This window comes from Triticum aestivum, chromosome 3B, assembly GCF_018294505.1.
Source record: "Triticum aestivum cultivar Chinese Spring chromosome 3B, IWGSC CS RefSeq v2.1, whole genome shotgun sequence".
Classification (NCBI taxonomy): domain Eukaryota; kingdom Viridiplantae; phylum Streptophyta; class Magnoliopsida; order Poales; family Poaceae; genus Triticum; species Triticum aestivum.
The window spans coordinates 422,861,506-422,867,630 of NC_057801.1; positions in this window are offsets into that span (position 1 = coordinate 422,861,506).

Below are 6,125 nucleotides of genomic sequence, written 5' to 3' on the forward strand. Positions count from 1 at the left end.
AGTTTGTCCTCCCGGGAAGAGATTTCCTGCTCCCTTGCATCCAGAAGCGCTTTGCACTCCACCATGCGGGCCTCCCTGGCAATGACATCCTCCCTCACCATCGAGATGGTCTCCTTCTATTTCATCAGGACCTGGAACTGCTTGCCGTGCCAGTTGTGCAGCTCGTTACCCTTGTCCCTCAGTTGCCGGTCCACCTTTTTGGTAGACTTGCGTTGCTCTTTAAGCACCCGCCACTTATGATTGTGCCGCCCTTGCATATCCTTAATGTCGGCTGCCATGGATTCCAGAAAGGACAAGTCCATCACGACAGCGATGGAGTCATCCGCTTCATCGACCCCTTGATACAATGATGCCAGAATGCGCTGAAGCTCTCCATCAAGCGCTCGTCGCCGCTGATGAGCCGGGGGCTCCGAGTCCAGGCCGCGCCAGCACCAACGCCAACTGGCCCGAAGCTGGCGGCGAGGCCTCCGTCACGGTTCCAAATGAGGGGAGGGGCCCCATGGTTTGAAGGGGGACTTTCTCCTCGATCGTTGCCCCCGCCCCTGGCGCGCCGTCAAGAGGCTGCTTCGGTTTCGTTGGGGGCTCATGGACACTCCCAGCAGCGTGCCCCTGCTCCTCCGCGGCAGCAATCTTGGTGGCTTCATCCGCGACATCTCTCCCTATGGTTGTCACTTCCTTTAGCAGTTCAGGATCTTTGGTCTGAGGGTCTGCAAGCGAAGACAGTGGGCAATAATAAAAGAAGTGTAAGTTTTAGAGAACCAAAAGCACGGGACAGGATGATAAAAGGAAGAAACAAAGAGAAGGAGCGAATCTGTTACCCAGAGAGGTTTGCCGGGCAGAAGCTTCAGTCTCCTCGGCAACTTCAGCTACCGGGTCGTGATCTCCGTCCCCTGCCGTGACGAACGCGGCATCGTCCTGGGCAAGACCTCCCATAGGAGCCGTCGCTGGGGGCACCTCGCCTTGACCGGCGGGCGGGGTGAGCCCCTCTTGGAGGGACTTACCATGAGTCTTCTCTCCCCCTCCTCCAGCTGAGGAGGTCGGGGGCTCTCCTGCGTCACTCTCCACGGGAGGGACCAAGCCTGTGCTTTCATGCTGGGGCTGGGCTGAGGGCTTGGTGGCGGGTCGCTTGTGCTGCTCCCCACCAACCCCCCGCCCTCCATGGTCTTTGGTGACTTCGCACACTTGAGCCATTTTGACCGATGGATGAGGGTCTCTGTCTCATCCTCCTCCTCCTCCTCCCTGTCAGTGGCAGCGAGCAAAATATCAGTCAAGAAGAAACAAGCAGGTGTACAGAAGCTACTACAAGAGGAAGGGATTATTTCTCTCTTACTCCTCGTCAATGAGCATGGAGCTCAGCTCAAACTCAATGGGCGGTGAAGGCGCCCGGCCTCTCTTCTGGGGCGGAAGAACAGGGTTCCCCGGCAATTTTGGGCTCTGCCGAGGCACAAGAGACTCCGACGAAGACGAGTCCTGCGAGGAGCTCGAGCCAGACCGGGAGCTGGAGTCAACTCCCGCAACTGCAAAGTGCTTGGCGGGAGGGGTTTTAACCCTGGCGTGGTGGTAGGATTGCCGGCGCACCATATCATGCTTGGTGCTCTTGGTGGCAATTGATGTCTACTACGCAACCTTCTTCTTGTAGACGTTGTTGGGCCTGCAAGTGCACAGGTTTGTAGGACAGTAGCAAATTTCCCTCAAGTGGATGACCTAAGGTTTATCAATCCGTGGGAGGCGTAGGACGAAGATGGTCTCTCTCAAACAACCCTGTAACCAAATAACAAAGAGTCTCTTGTGTCCCCAACACACCCAATACAATGGTAGATTGTATAGGCTCACTAGTTCGGCGAAGAGATGGTGATACAAGTGCAATATGGATGGTAGATATATGTTTTTGTAATCTGAAAATATAAAAACAGCAAGGTAACTAATGATAAAAGCGAGCACAAACGGTATTGCAATGATAAGAAACAAGGCCTAGGGTTCATACTTTCACTAGTGCAAGTTCTCTCAACAATAATAACATAGATAGATCATATAACAATCCCTCAACATGCAACAAAGAGTCACTCCAAAGCCACTAATAGCGGAGAACAAACGAAGAGATTATGGTAGGTACGAAACCACCTCAAAGTTATTCTTTCGGATCGATCTATTCAAGAGTTCATACTAGAATAACACCTTAAGACACAAATCAACCAAAACCCTAATGTCACCTAGATACTCCATTGTCACCTCAAGTATCTGTGGGCATGTTTATACGATATGCATCACACAATCTCAGATTCATCCAACCAACACAAAGTACTTCAAAGAGTGCCCCAAAGTTTCTACCGGAGAGTCAAGAAAACGTGTGCCAACCCCTATGCATAGGTTCATGGGCGGAACCCGCAAGTTGGTCACCAAAACATACATCAAGTGGCACGCGATATCCCATGGTCACCACAGATAGACACGGCAAGACATACATAGTGTTCTCAAATTAAAGACTCAATCCGATAAGATAACTTCAAGAGGGAAACTCAATTCATCACAAGAGAGTAGAGGGGGGAGAAACATCATAAGACCAACTATAATAGCAAAGCTCGTGATACATCAAGATCGTGCCATAGAGAGAACACGAGAGAGAGAGAGAGAGAGAGATCAAACACATAGCTACTGGTACATACCCTCAGCCCCGAGGATGAACTACTCCCTCCTCATCATGGATAGCACCGAGATGATGAAGATGGCCACCAGTGATGGGTTCCCCCTCTGGCAGGGTGCAGGAACGGGCTCCCGAGAGGTTTTTGGTGGCTACAGGGGCTTGCGGCGGCGGAACTCCCGATCTATCTTCTTTATCGATGTTTTTAGGGTACGTAGGCTTATATAGGCGAAAGAAGTCGGTCGGGGGAGCCTCGAGGGGCCCACGAGAGGGTAGGGCGCGCCCAGGAGGGTGGGCGCACCCCCCTATCTCGTGGCCTCCTCGAGGATCTTCTGACGTGAACTCCAAGTCTCCCAGATCATATTCTTCCAAAAAATCACGCTGCCGAAGGTTTCATTCCGTTTGGACTCCGTTTGATATTCCTTTTCTTCGAAATACTGAAACAGGCAATAAAACAGCAATATGGGCTGGGCCTCCGGTTAATAGGTTAGTCCCAAAAGTAATATAAAAGTGTATAATAAAGCCCATAATCATTCAAAACAGATAATAAAATAGCATGGATGCTTCATAAATTATAGATACGTTGGAGACGTATCAGCAATCTTCTTCACCTTCTTGGCGGGAGGCGCGGGATCAGGAACCACCACTCCCCGATTGGTAGCTCGCCCGCGGGGGCGCTCATCTAAGATTGGCTTGGGGGCTTGAGGGGCTGCCGTTAGCCACTCTTCTTCGAGGTCCCCTGCCTCCTCAACCTCCTCCTCCTATTGGACCTCTGCTGCCATGGTGTACAAAGCCTCGATCACGGAAGGTTCGTCCCTTGCAGGATCCTCCCCGGCAACCTCTTCCGTGGCTTGCGCCTCGCTTCTACCATGGGAGGAACCTTCGTCCTCGGCTTTCCCTTTTCCCTTTGCCGCTTTCCCAGCCTTCACCGCCGTGACAGCCCGGAATGCTTTGTCCTCCTCCAGCTTCTTCCTGATGTATTATCACGCCCAATATGCGACCCTATCCAAAAGGAACTCGAAGGTCCCACCAAGGATAGACCCGCATATTGAAACGCTTTTCCAAGGTGGATATCATTACATCAACATTACATAATAGATGGGGATATATACAAGAGGCATACAATGCCACACGAATACAACATCACATCATACAAGAACAACATCCGACTAAGGATGAATCATAAACAGAAACTCAAACAATATCCACCCTGCTAGCCCAGGCTGCCGACCTGGAACCTATCCCCTGATCGAAGAAACAGAAGAAGAACTCAACGCAAGCAAGCATCGCTCTCGCGTCATGATCATCGCATAAACCTGTACCTGCAACTGTTGTTGTAGTAATCTGTGAGCCACGAGGACTCAGCAATCCCATTACCATGGGTATCAAGACTAGCAAAGCTTAATGGGAAAGGAAGGGGTAAAGTGGCGAGGTTGCAGCAGCGACTAAGCAAGATATGGTGGCTAACATACGCAAATAAGAGCGAGAAGAGAACAAGCGGAACGGTCGTCAACTAGCAATGATCAAGAGGTGATCCTGAACACCTACTTACGTCAATCATAACCCAGAAACCATGTTCACTTCCCGGACTCCGCCGAGAAGAGACCATCACGGCTACACACGCGGTTGATGCGTTTTAATTCGGATCTGGTGTCAAGTTATCTACAACCGGACATTAACAAATTCCCATCTGCCACATAACCGCGGGCACGGCTCTCGAAAGTTTATACCCTGCAGGGGTGTCCCAACTTAGCCCATGACAAGCTCTCGTGATCAACGAAGGAATAGACCTTCTCCCAGGAAGACCCGATCAGTCTCGGAATCCCGGTTTACAAGACATTTCGACAATGGTAAAACAAGACCAGCAAGACCTCCCGGCGTGCCAACATCCTGATAGTAGCCGCGCGTATCTCGTCTCAGGCCACGACCGGATGAGCAGTACGTACAACTAGAACCAGCCCTCAAGTTTCCCTGAGGTGGCGCTGCAAGTGGCTCTAGTTTGGACCAACACTTAGACAAGCATTGGCCCGGGGGGCTGAATAAAGATGACCCTCGAGAGAGCGACTCCCAAGGGAAAAGTAGGTGGTGGTGAGGCAAATGGTAAAACCAATGTTGGGCCTTGCTGGAGGAGTTTTATTCAAAGCGAACTGTGAGGGGGGTCCCATAAATCACCCGACCGCGTTAGGAACGCAAAATCCGGGAACATAACACCGGTATGACGGAAACTAGGGTGGCAAGAGTGGAACAAAACACCAGGCATAAGGCCGAGCCTTCCACCCTTTACCAAATATATAGATGCATTAATAATATAAGAGATATTGTGATATCCCAACCAAAAACCTGTCCACCATGGAGAAATCTTCAACTTCACCTGCAGCTAGCAACGCTATAAGAGGGGCTGAGCAAAAGCGGTAACATAGCCAAACAACGGTTTGCTAGGAATGGTGTCAAAGGTTAGAGGTTCATGGCAATATGGGATGGCTTGATAAACAGGTAATAGGTAGCGCAGCATAGCGATAGAACGAAGCAACTAGCATAGCAATGATAGTAGTGAGATCCAGGGTAGCGGTCATCTTGCTTGAAATCCCGCAAGGAAGAAGAACGAGTCCATGAAGAAGACAAACGGATGAAGCCGAACCAACCGTAGACGAACGAATCCTCACGATCGCAATGAAACAGGAACTATCGAGAAGAAGCACACAACATAGTAAACACACCACACATGAATAAGACATGATGCACAACAAGCATGATGCATGAAAAAGCTACATGAAGCTACTCATGGCAAGAGATGATGCAAACAAGAACAACACATCAAGCCAAGTTTAAATGAGGCCGGAAACAACATATAACAATTCCGGTAAGTCCTCATATGCAAATTTCGAAATTGGTCCAGATCTGAATAAACCTTATGTTCAAGTTGTTAAACAGCAAGTTAAGATGCACCAAGATGATCTACATGAGATTCTAGTCAAGTTACATATAAAGTTCATTAGATTCGGAGCTACGGTCTAGAAGATATGAGCAAAACAAGTTAAGCATGGCATTGATGCAAAATGCACCCAAAAATCAAGCAAACACCTCAAAACAAGGATGCAACATGATAATATGAAACTACATGCAAAATCAAGCAAGTTTCATATAGAGCACACTCAAAACGGAGCAACGGTGCAACACACACACTCTATACAAGTCATAACAACAATCTGTCCAAAACAGCAACTAGGCATCTTGCAAGCATCAAAACAATAAGCTACAGCATCCCAACATAATAACAAAAGGCATGGTCATGAAGTACAGGTAAAGCACAACAAAACATGAACACTGAGCTATCTCCAGAAATCACTAGAACATGCTCCAAAACACATGGTAAGATTGCAAATAATAATAGTTTTAGACTTTAGCAGAAATAACATCAGGTTGCAATGTTTAGAGTAATCAAACAACATGCTACAGGAAGCTATCATGGCAAACAAAAGCATGGCAT